The 12,096-nt window shown below is 40.4% G+C and overlaps 1 non-coding gene across 1 annotated transcript; it reads left to right on the plus strand.

The window, feature by feature from the left end:
• The first annotated feature begins 637 nt into the window (after window positions 1-637).
• On the plus strand, window positions 638-726 carry LOC138088863 (small nucleolar SNORD12/SNORD106). The gene has a single exon (XR_011145768.1). It is a non-coding gene; the product is annotated as a small nucleolar SNORD12/SNORD106 (small nucleolar RNA).
• Window positions 727-12,096: the final 11,370 nt, after the last annotated feature.

Here is a 12,096-nt window from a genome sequence, read left to right on the forward strand (position 1 = left end):
TCTCTGTTTGTGCGAGGATTTTTAGTTCACACTCTATATACGTTTTCTTGTTCAGTCTTATAACCTATTTTCACTTTATGGATGAGGGAGTTGAAGCTTAGAAAGGTTGTCACTTGCCTAGGTTTCCTTAGCTGGGATGGGAAGTCAGTCCTGCCCACCTGTGTGACTCTGCATTTTTTCTGCAGGCCATACTATCTGTATTTCCCAAGAGACCATCCAAACCACTTTCCCATCTATGATTTCCTGCAGCTCTGCCCTTCCACAGTGTTCATCTCTCAAGACTGCAACCCTGGATTTGTTATCCTGCTTCCAAATGGGCACAACTGATCATCTGAGGGAGAGGGGAACCAAACTATAAACGATGCAATTCCTTGTAAATACCTCAGCTGGGTCCTCTGCATTACCACCAGTCCTCTCAGAGATCCCTGGTTAGTTTTCACTCCCAGTCCTCACAGAAGGATTCCAGACTATCACCATTCTCTTCCAACCCACCTTTTCACCTCTAAACTCAGCAAAGCCTTAAACTTCTGGGAAAAGCTGAGTCCATCAGAAAATTTCACACACTTTATTTACAAGGTAGTGAATCTTTACCTTTGTATTGCTGGTTTCAGGATATCAATTTCAGGTTAAGGTCAATCCCATTAGCTGATGATATAACTTTATACCCCTGTTGATGGATCCTGTTGATCTAACTGAACTATTACCAGTTTTATCTGATGCATTGGGGAACAAACCCTGTTAACTGGATCAAATCTGTTACCTGGATCCTACAAAACCCCTTACCTCCTCCTATTTCCTCTGGGACCTTATTCCATTAATCCAACTGGTTCCCTGGTGGCTCAATGGCAAAGATTCTGCCTGCAATGCAGGAGCCACACGGGAGGCACCGGTTTGATCGCTGAGTTGGGAAGATCCCCTGGAGAAGTGGCAACCCACTCTAGTTTTGTTGCCTAGAGAATTCCATGGACAGAGGAGCCTGGTGGGCTATAGTCCATAGGGTCACAAAGAGTCGGACACAACTGAAGTGACTTAACACACACACAGCTCAATTCCTCTACCTTTTATTCTCTCACTCTCTTCAGACATCTTCCCCTCAGCCTAAAACAAGCACATATCTTACCAAACAAGTTTAAAAGACCCATCCCTCCAGCTACCACCAAGTCTCTCTTTTCTTTTCATGAAACTCCTCAAAGAATGTTCTGTACAATTGGTTGTCAACGTCTTTTCCCATTCTTTTGCCTATCAGATTTGGCTTTTGTATTCTTACCTGTTCTTATTAATCAGGATCCAACCAGGCCAAAAAATGAACCACTTCAGTGATTTGTTACCAAATATATATATATAATGTGGGGAAATTGATTAGATGGGTAGTGGAGTAACTGAGAAACCAGACAGAGGATGGTGAGATATCTTAGATGCCCACAGCTGGAAGCTACTTCCACACATGGAATGGAGGGATGAAGTAAAAATGGTACTATCAGACCTTGGCCTGGAGATGACACTAGAGGCAAGACTCTTGGGTTGACTGGCTTGTCCAGAGGGAGCTGAAGCCATGGAGGGAATTCAGTCCATGTACTGTCAGACATGTATCCGCAGCAGAGAAGAGAAGCAGAAACACCCAACCACACTGTTCCCTTTGTCTTTTAATCTCTCATCCATATCAACCATTGGCTAAACTCAGCCCAGCTAGAGACCAGCTGGCACTCAGTTCAGTTCAGTTCAGTTGCTCCATTGTGTCCGACTCTTTGCAACCCCATGAACTGCAGCATGCCACGCCTTGCTGTCCATCACCAACTCCCGGAGTTCACTCAGACTCATGTCTGTCGAGTTGGTGATGCCATCCAGCCATTTCATCCTCTGTCGTTCCCTTCTCCTCCTGCCCCCCAATCCCTCCCAGCATCAGTCTTTTCCAGTGAGTCAACTCTTCGCATCAGGTAGCCAAAGTATTGGAGTTTCAGCTTCAGCATCAGTCCTTCCATAGAACACTCAGGACTGATCTCCTTTAGGATGGACTGGTTGGACTTCCTTGCAGTCCAAGGTCCTCTCAAGAGTCTTTTCCAACACCACAGTTCAAAAGCATCAATTGTTCGGCGCTCAGTTTTCTTCACAGTCCAACCCTCACATCCGTACATGACCACTGAACCATAGCCTTGACTAGACAGACCTTTGTTGGCAAAGTAATGTCTCTGCTTTTTAATATGCTATCTAGGTTGGTCATAGATTTTCTTCCAAGGAGCAAGCGTCTTTTTATTTCATGACTGCAGTCACCATCTGCAGTGATTTTGGAGCCCCCAAAAATAATCTGTCACTGTTTCTATTATTTCCCCAACTATTTGCCATGAAATGATGGAACCAGATGCCATGATCTTAGTTTTTTGAATGTTGAGTTTTCATACAGCTTTTTCATTCTCCTTTTTCACCTTTATCAAGAGGCTCTTCAGTTCCTCTTCACTTTCTGCCATAAGGGTGGTATCATCTGCATATCTGAGGTTATTGATATTTCTCCTAGCAATCTTGATTCCAGCTTGTGCTTCATCCAGCCCAGCATTTCACATGATATATTCTGCATATAAGTTAAATAAGCAGGGTGACAATATACAGCCTTGTTGTACTCATTTCCCCTTTTGGAACCAGTCTGTTGTTCCATGTCCTGTTTTAACTGTTGCTTCCTGGCCTGCACACAGATTTCTCAGGAGGCAGATAAGGTGGTCCCATCTCTTGAAGAATTTTCCACAGTTCGTTGTGATCCACATAGTCAAAGGCTTTGGCATAGTCAATAAAGTAGAAGTAGATGTTTTTCTGGAACTCTCTTGCTTTTTCAATGATCTAACAGATGCTGGCAATTTGATCTCTGGTTCTTCTGACTTTTCTAAATCCAGCTTGAACATCTGGAAGTTCTTTGTTCATGTACTGTTGAAGCCTCTCTTGGAGAATTTTGAGCATTACTTTGCTAGCATGTGAGGTGAGTGCAATTGTGCGGTAGTTTGAACATTCTTTGGCATTGCCTTCCCTTGGGATTGGAATGAAAACTGAACTTTTTGAGTCCTGTGGCCACTGCTGGGTGTTCCAAATTTGCTGCCATATTGAATGCAGCACTTTCACAGCATCATCTTTTAGGATTTGAAATAGCTCAGCTGGAATTCCATCATCTCCTCTAGCTTTGGTCGCAGTGCTGCTTCCTAAGGCCCACTTGACTTTGTACTCCAGGATGTCTGGCTCAAGGTGAAAGATCACACCATTGTGGTTTTCTGGGTCATTAAGATCTCTTTTGTATAGTTTTTTTGTGTATTTTTGCCACCTTTTCTTAATATCTTCTGCTTCTGTTAGGTCCATACTGTTTCTGTCCTTTATTGTGTCCACATTTGCCTGAGATGTTCCCTCGGTATCTCTAATTTTCTTGTAGAGATCTCTAGTCTTTTCCATTCTATTGTTTTCCTCTATTTCTTTACAGTGATCACTGAGGAAGGCTTTCTTATCTCTCCTAGATAATTTTTTGGAACTCTGCATTCAGATGGGTTTATCTTTCCTTTTCTCCTTTGCCTTTAGCATCTCTTCTTTCCTCAGCTATTTTTAAGACCTACTCAGACAACCATTTTGCCTTTCTGCATTTCTTTTTCTTGGAGATGGTCTTGATTACTGTCTCCTGTACAGTGTCATGAGCCTCTGTCCATAGTTCTTCACACACTCTGTCTATCAGATCTAATCCCTTGAATCTATTTGTCAGTTCCACTGTATAATCATAAGGGATTGATTTAGGTCATACCTGAATGGTCTAGTGGTTTTCCTTATTTTCTTCAATTTAAGTCTGAATTTGGCAATAAGGAGTTCATGATCTGAGCCACAGTAAGCTTCTAGTCTTGTTTTTGCTGACTGTGTAGAGCTTCTTCATCTTCGGCTGCAAAGAATATAATCAATCTGATTTCGGTGTTGCCCATTTGGTGATGTCCATGTGTAGAGTCTTCTCTTGTGTGGTTGGAAGAGGGTGTTTGCTATGACCAGTGCATTCTCTTGGCAAAACTCAGCCTTTGCCCTGCTTCATTTTGTACTCCAAGGCCAAATTTGCCTGTTACTTCAGGGATCTCTTGACTTCCTACTTTTCATTCCAGTCCCCTACGATGAAAAGGACATCTTTTTTGGTGTTAGTTCTAGAAGGTTTTGTAGGTCTTCGTAGAACTGTTCAGTTTCATCTTCTTCAGTGTTACTGGTTGGAGCATAAACTTGGAGTACTGTGATATTGAATGGTTTGCCTTGGAAACGAACAGAGATCATTCTGTCATCTTTGAGATGGCACTCAAGTACTGCATTTCGGACTCTTGTTGACTCTGATGGCTATTCCATTTCTTCTAAGGGCTTCTTGCCCACTCTAGTGATATAATGGTCATCTGAGTTTAATTCACCCATTCCAGTCCACTATAGTTCACTGATTCGTAAAATGTGGACTGCTCACTCTGCAGTCCATGGGGTTGCAAAGACTCAGACATGACTTAGCAACTAAACAACAAAATAAAACAGACAACTAAAGAAAACACATTGTATAGTACAGGGAACTATACTTAATGAACTGTGGTGACCTGAATGAGAGGGAAATCCTAAAGGGAGGATATATGTGTGTGTGTGTGTGTCTGTGTGTCTGTGTGGCTGTGTGGCTGATTCATTCTGCTCTGCAGTAGAAGCTAGCACAACATTTTAAAACAACTATATTCCAATAAAAATTAATTTAAAAATATGTATCTCTAGCCCAGACCTCTCATATAATACAAATCTGTGTTGGCAGCTCCCGGCCTCCATGACCACTTCAAGTTGAACAGCAACAAAACCAAATTCATCTTTCTCTTCAATTTCTTCTTTCATTCTCCTCTGCTTGCTCCCTCATCAATGGATTGATTCACTATCTGTCTGTTAGAAACTGTGTGTGGTCGGAGATTTTCCCTTTCTTATAAGTGATCAACTTGCCTGCCAGAGTTTCGTGGATGCTGGCAGAAGACGCAAGTCTCCTAGATCAGAGACAAAGGACTTGCTTCCTCAGGACACGATAAGCAGCATGAGCTCCATGATAGTGTAAGTTTTCTTTGCCCTGCAAGACCCACAGGGATGACATGGAGTGATTCAAGTGAATGCTGTGCATGGGCTAGGTCTGCGTCACTGCCGTGGAGCAGGCTGCTTAGGGACCCCCAGCCTTTTACCATGAGCTTCGAGCAAACCCCCACAATCTGTGCTCCAGAAGGAAACATTATCGCTGCTCAGGAGACTGAACAGTGAACATCTGCTCTTTGCTCTGCAGGGAGGCTAAAAGACAAAGGAGGGGCTCTCTTCTGAGAGGAGACTGATGCTTCTCTTTCTGTGCCTTGCTCCCGTGGTGACCTGTGTTTCCCTTGTCCTCTGGTTTCCTGTCCACCTGAAGAGCTCTTCTCATCCTTCAAGGCTCTGTCACCCGACCTGCCACCCTTCTACCATCCCCCCACCCCCATCAGTGGAAAAATTGTCTTCCATGAAACAGGTTCCTGATGCTAAAAAGGTTGGGGTTCACTGGTCTAGACAGCTCACTGTGCTTCTTCCACAACGATTCCTCTTTGGAACTATCAGAACATTAGTGCTTGTTCCTTCGGAGATGATCTAGGACACTGAGATGACCACATCTGTATTTCTGAGATGAGGCTAACACTGCAGAAGTACTAAACTGTGAGACAGTTAGGAAAACATGGTAAAGTAGCCATTACTTTGTTTTTCTGGAGTACATATTACGTGCCCCTGTGAGAACACTAGGCGGAACATCTACTATACTTCCTTAAGGAGAGAAATTACCCAGCTGTTCACCTGGTTTTGGTTATTTTACTTTCCTGTCAATAATATTGAAAAATATACCCATTTTTATTACAAGGATGAGGAAGAATGAGTTTGGAGTAACCTGTCTTTAATCACATTTGGATGACATTTCGGGAGATTTTGCAGCTGGCAAGAAGAGAACCTGGCAAGCATGTATGCACCCACATTTCAAAATGGTGTCCAATCCCATTTCTTGTTCCTTGAACAAAGTTCAAAGTTGGTCAGGCTTCTTTCCATTTCTGCAAATTCTGGAAATTCCAAAATCATTTTGTTCTAACCTCATTGGAAAAACCATGTAACTGTTTTCCTAATGGATTGATAACCAGTCAAGTATTTTGTCATGCATTTCACATAAAAAGTTAAATCCCATGCACTGGGGGATAAATGGAGGAAAAGCATAAAACCACGCTAAGTCCCAAGAACGGTGACTTTTACAAAATTGCTTTCGGTTTTATAAGAATCTGATATCTGTTATTTATAAGGCACATAACCTGTTTTTTTTTTTTTTATTACCAATACAATCATTTGGATGATATACATTGGGCAGGGTGTTTGAGTCAGGTTCCTGGAAAACTGCTTAATTACTATTAAAGCTGATTAAATCTAAAGTTTTCTTTTTAACCAAGAAAGTAAAATAAGAAATATTTTTTATGCTTTGTAGTCTGGAGACATGAGCTATTAAAACTATACTTTTTTAAAAGATGGTGAAGCCTACTTGTGGTAGAATCATATTTGTTAAGAATATGGATATTGTTGAGCCTTTAATGAAAGGTCATGCAGAGTTTAAGCCAAATTATGAAGTCTGTCTCAAGCTGGGTCTGTGTGTTATAGGAGCCAATTAATGTTGGCAACTGTAGGATAGGTTGCTTAGGTGTTTTGGGGTATCCAGTGCACCACAATTTATGTCCATCTCTTTTTCCTGAATAGTGAATAGATTGTATTGAGGTTTTTGTTTGATTTCCTTGTGCACAGATCAATAAGCTGTAGACGGTTTACAACATTCTAGATATATAACCTGTTTGCTTTAACTATTTGCTGCAACCAGTATTTCTCACCCTAAGTCATCCTGTGAACGGAGTTTTAAGTTCTTTAAGGCAGTTCTGCGAATGAATGAGAGGAAGAGGAGCCAAGAGAGAGCAGCATGAAGGAGAGGGTGGTACGTGCCATAGCCAGCTGAGGGAGCGGGGTCAGACAGGACTGCTTTGCTTTACTGAGTAGTGTTTGGAGATAATGGATGCATACTGTTTTTGCACTTTCATTTGGGCAAGAAAAATAATTTTTATAGCTTTTATCTTTACTTTAAAAAGCTGGATGTGCTTTTTATAGAAAATTTCATTTGTATAAGACAAAACTGAAAAAAATTGTAAATCTTTGTTTCCTTTAAAATAATCCTTTTTGGGGGGCTCTGCTGTGTATTAGTTAGGGCATGCAGGATCTAGTTCTCTGACCAGGGGTTGAACCAGGCTCCCTGAATTGGGAGCACAGATTCTTAGCCAGTGGACCACCAGGAAAGTTCCCCCTCATTCAAAATAATCTTTTAAGGAAAAGTATTTTTTTGTAACCTCAAAATATGTTCCAAGGCCCTGGTTATCTCAGTTGATCATGTCCTTAGAAATAGGTGCTCATAGCTTGTTTCCTTGTTGGGGTGGTTTGTTTTCAGGCCATGCTAAGAAGCTATTTTGAAAATGCACGGTATTATTCATGAGGGAGACTTAACTTAGAGAATCTGTAATGTCTAAAACCTAATTGTTACCATTTCTTAAAGAAACAATTTAAAGATCCCGTTGATAGTGGATAAATAGTTTAATCCCAAGCTATAAAAAATAATAGTGTGTTATCTTCTGAGATTTATATAATGGACTAAGACTTTATTCCTTCTTTTATATGTCTGTCTGTAAAATTTGCTGTCATGTAAAGCCAGCTCAGTGGAAGACTCTTAAATACCCCTAGACACTTACCTGCAATTAAGGTAGTTACCTCTATACATAGAGTGCCCTGGGTTAGACCACACAGGCAAAAGTGCTAGGATTTCCCCAGGTGTGGCCAGATGAGGGACTGATATGAAATATTTCATAATTTAGTATAATTAGAAACTCAGATACTATATAGATACAGACCAAGAATTAAAGAACCACAAATATCAAGGTACAAAACTTTTTTTGTACCTTTTTTTTCTTTCTTTTTTTTTCTTTTATAGCTGTGTAATTAGAGTCAGCCTTGGGTTCTAGTCAGTTTCTTGCAAGGTATTTGAAGTTCTCATGCTAATTACTATTTTGTAGTTCTGCTGATGGCTGGGCTTTTTTTTTTTTTGATTCTTCTTGTTGACATCAGCTCAGTAGTCTCTATGGATCTAAGAGGACAGCTATCTATAGTAAGTGGCTTCTTCTTCTGCTTTTTTTCCCCTCCCTAAAGCTAAAATTACAGATTCTGTGATTATCCTTTCAGCCAATAATTATCTATGGTGATTAAGGGTATGAAGAAAGTGAAAGTGATAGTCAATTAGTTGTATCCGACTCTTTTTGACTCTATGGACTGTAGCCCACCAGGTTCCTCTGTCCATAAGATTTCCAAGGCAAGAATACTAGAGTGGGTTGCCATTTCCTCCTCTAGGGGATCTTCCTGACCAAGGGATCGAACCTGGGTCTTTTGCGTTGAAGGCAGATTCTTTACTGCCTCAGCCACCAGGGGAGCCCATATTTAGAGTATACTTATAACTTACTCTTTCTTCTTCATCAATATTCAATTAATGTTGAATAACCGATTCACTTAGCTCCTGAGGTTTTTTGTTTTTGAATATCCTTTCTGTTTACTAAATCTTCTTTATTATTTTTTAATATAAATTTATTTATTTTAATTGGAGGTTAATTACTTTATAATATTGTATTGGTTTTGCCATACATCAACATGAATCCACCACAGGTATACATGTGTTCCCCATCCTGAACCCCCCTTCTCTCCTCCCTCCCCGTACCATCCCTCTTTTTTTTTTTTCTGGGTGACTTCTGTCCTTTCATTCAGATATTTTCTTCCTCTACATTTTCTTTTTTCTTTTTTTAAAATCATCTTCTACCTATCTGTCATCCATCCACCCACCCACATACATCCCACTTTATTTAAAAAAAAATTAAGGTGGACTCTTAAAAGGAGTACAATATTTTTAACCTTAAAATTATGAAATACAGGCTGAATTTAAGTCAAATAGTAGCTTACTTCTGACAAATTAACTCCTGCCTCCAAAGTATGACATGAAATGTTTAATGATACAAAACAAGAAAGTAACATTCTTATAAATGATTTTCTAATAACAAATATGATGCTTTTTGATTCAGTAAGGAATCCAATAGGATCCAAAGGTAAAATTAGCACTTTTTTTACATAAATGACAGATTCAAACATTGTTCCTTGGTTTGAAGGAAGTAGAAATTAGGGATTTTTAAAAAAGGGTTTGAGATCAGTATGTTAAGAATGATTTGGCAGGAAAAATGGCAGCAAAATGGTAATTATTGCAAAGACAAGTGACATGTACAAAAGGAAAATTCTAGTTGTTAGAAGAAAATGAATTCAGCCTAGAGCTCTAGGAAAATCAAAAACAAGGATGTGTCAGACAATTATACCTGGCATAGAGCAAGATCATAATGTTTAATCGCTTGCCATGAAAGCAAGCAAATATATCTCTCCTTGAAAAGAATATTGATTGAGTGAAGGTACATAGAACTACACATTGAGCTGAATTGCTGTATTCTTCTCTAATCATAAGCATTGCTTAAAAGTACTCCAAGAAAGGGATGAATGTAGATTTGACAGGTTAGAATCTGTTGCTGTGCTGGGAATTATTAGAGCTATGCCTAATCACTATGAACCAGTACATACTCATTACAACACAGTATACATAATTGTTTATCACAACTCATAATTATCTCTAGAAAAATGCATAATTTATTAATATGCATGCTGTATACAATGCAAATATGAAGTACACATGCATTCACATGCATGATATAAAAATATATATGGACTAGAGTATTTAGGATCGGTCAGTATTTTTATCTTCCAAAGGTAAAAATCCTTCAGGAAACTGCATTTCAGTTGTACAGTTGCTCAGTCGTGTCTGACTCTCTGTGATCCCATGGACTGCAGCATGCCTGGCTTCCCTGTCCTTCACTATTTCTTGGAATTTGCTCAAAATCATGTCCGTTGATTCGGTGATGCCATCCAACCATCTCATCCTCTGTCATCCCCTTCTCCTGCCTTCAATCTTTCCCAGCATCAGGGTCTTTTCCAATGAGTCGGCTCTTCACATCAGGTGGCCAAAGTATTGGAACTTCAGCTTCAGCATCAGTCCTTCCAATGAATATTCAGGGTTGATTTCCTTTAGGATTGACTGGTTTGATCTCCTTGCTGTCCAAGGGGCCCTCAAGAGTCTCCTCCAGAACCACAGTTTGAAGGCATCAATTCTTTTTTGTCATCCAGCTCTCACATCTCACGTACATGACAGTAATTATGTTTGAAACAAAAAAAGTTTGCTTTTAGATATTACATTTTTATGGTTATGATCTGACACAAAGCCTTTGTTCCATCTGACCTGGCTCCATAGAGGGATTTAATCTACAGTCACAGCTTCTTTTCTTCTCACATCCAGAGGTGTGCCTTTGCTCTGTGTTTGGGGGAGGAACCCAGAGGGGAAGCTGAGGTAGCCCCAGACAATGGCTTTTCCTGTTGTCAGCTGACCCCAGATTATTTGTAGATCCAAAAGACAGCAATTGGAAGAATGGAATCCTTCCAGCTACTGAGGCTGGTGTCATTCATTGTTTCCTAAAACCATTTAATACTTAGCACCCAGAAAATTGTCCATTAGATTATGACAAAAAAGTAATCCCATGCCTTCTCTTTCCAACCCTGGATTTAGTCATTGGTACAGTTGATCAAATTGCCAACATCTGCTGGATCATGGAAAAAGCAAGAGAGTTCCAGAAAAACATCTATTTCTGCTTTATTGACCATGCCAAAGCCTTTGACTGTGTGGATCATAATAAACTGTGGAAAATTCTTCAAGAGATGGGAATACCAGACCACCTGACCTGCCTCTTGAGAAACCTATATGCAGGTCAGGAAGCAACAGTTAGAACTGGACATGGAACAACAGGCTGGTTCCAAATAGGAAAAGGAGTACATCAAGGCTGTATATTGTCACCCTGCTTATTTCATTTATGTGCAGAATACATCATGCGAAATGCCAGGCTGGATGAAGCACAAGCTGGAATCAAGATTGCCGGGAGAAATATCAATAACCTCAGATATGCAGATGATACCACCCTTATGGAAGAAAGTGAAGAGAAACTAAAAAGCCTCTTGATGAAAGAGAAAGAGGAGAGTGAAAAAGTTGGCTTAAAGCTCAACATTCAGAAATCGAAGATCATGGCATCTGGTCCCATCACTTCATGGCAAAGAGATGGGGAAACAGTGGAAACCGTGTCAGACTTTATGTTTTTGGGCTCCAAAATCACTGCAGATGGTGACTGCAGCCATGAAATTAAAAGACGCTTACTCCTTGGAAGGAAAGTTATGACCAACCTAGATAGCATATTAAAAAGCAGAGATATTACTTTGCCAACAAACGTCCGTCTAGTCAAGGCTATGGTTTTTCCAGTGGTCTTGTATAGATGTGAGAGTTGGACTGTGAAGAAAGCTGAGCGCTGAAGAATTGATACTTTGGAACTATGAGTCCCTTGAGAGTCCCTTGAACTGCAAGGAGGTCCAACCAGTCCATCCTAAAGGAGATCAGTCCTGGGTATTCATTGGAAGGACTGATGCTAAAGCTAAAACTCCAGTACTTTGGCCACCTCATTCGAACATTTGACTCATTGGAAAAGACTCTGATGCTGGGAGGGATTGGGGGCAGAAGGAGAAGGGGATGACAGAGGATGAGATGGCTGGATGGCATCACTGCCTCAATGGACGTGAGTTTGAGTGAACTCCGGGAGTTGGTGATTGACAGAGAGGCCTGGCGTGCTACAGTTCATGGGGTCGCAAAGAGTCGGACACGACTGAGCAACTGAATTGACTGACAGTTGAACATAAAAGCAGATAGTCTGGGGCACAAGAAAAATAACAATACATCTGTGAAGATGATGCTCCTTGTCACTTCTCGAAATGGATGTTTCTAAAGATGATAAGGAAACCTGGATGGCAGGCCTCACAAGGAAATGTAAAGTGACAACAATTCAGTTCACTTTTTTCCACCTTCATTTAATGTTGGTCCAACATTATGTGAGA

This window comes from Capricornis sumatraensis, chromosome 11, assembly GCF_032405125.1.
Source record: "Capricornis sumatraensis isolate serow.1 chromosome 11, serow.2, whole genome shotgun sequence".
NCBI classification, from domain to species: Eukaryota; Metazoa; Chordata; class Mammalia; order Artiodactyla; family Bovidae; genus Capricornis; species Capricornis sumatraensis.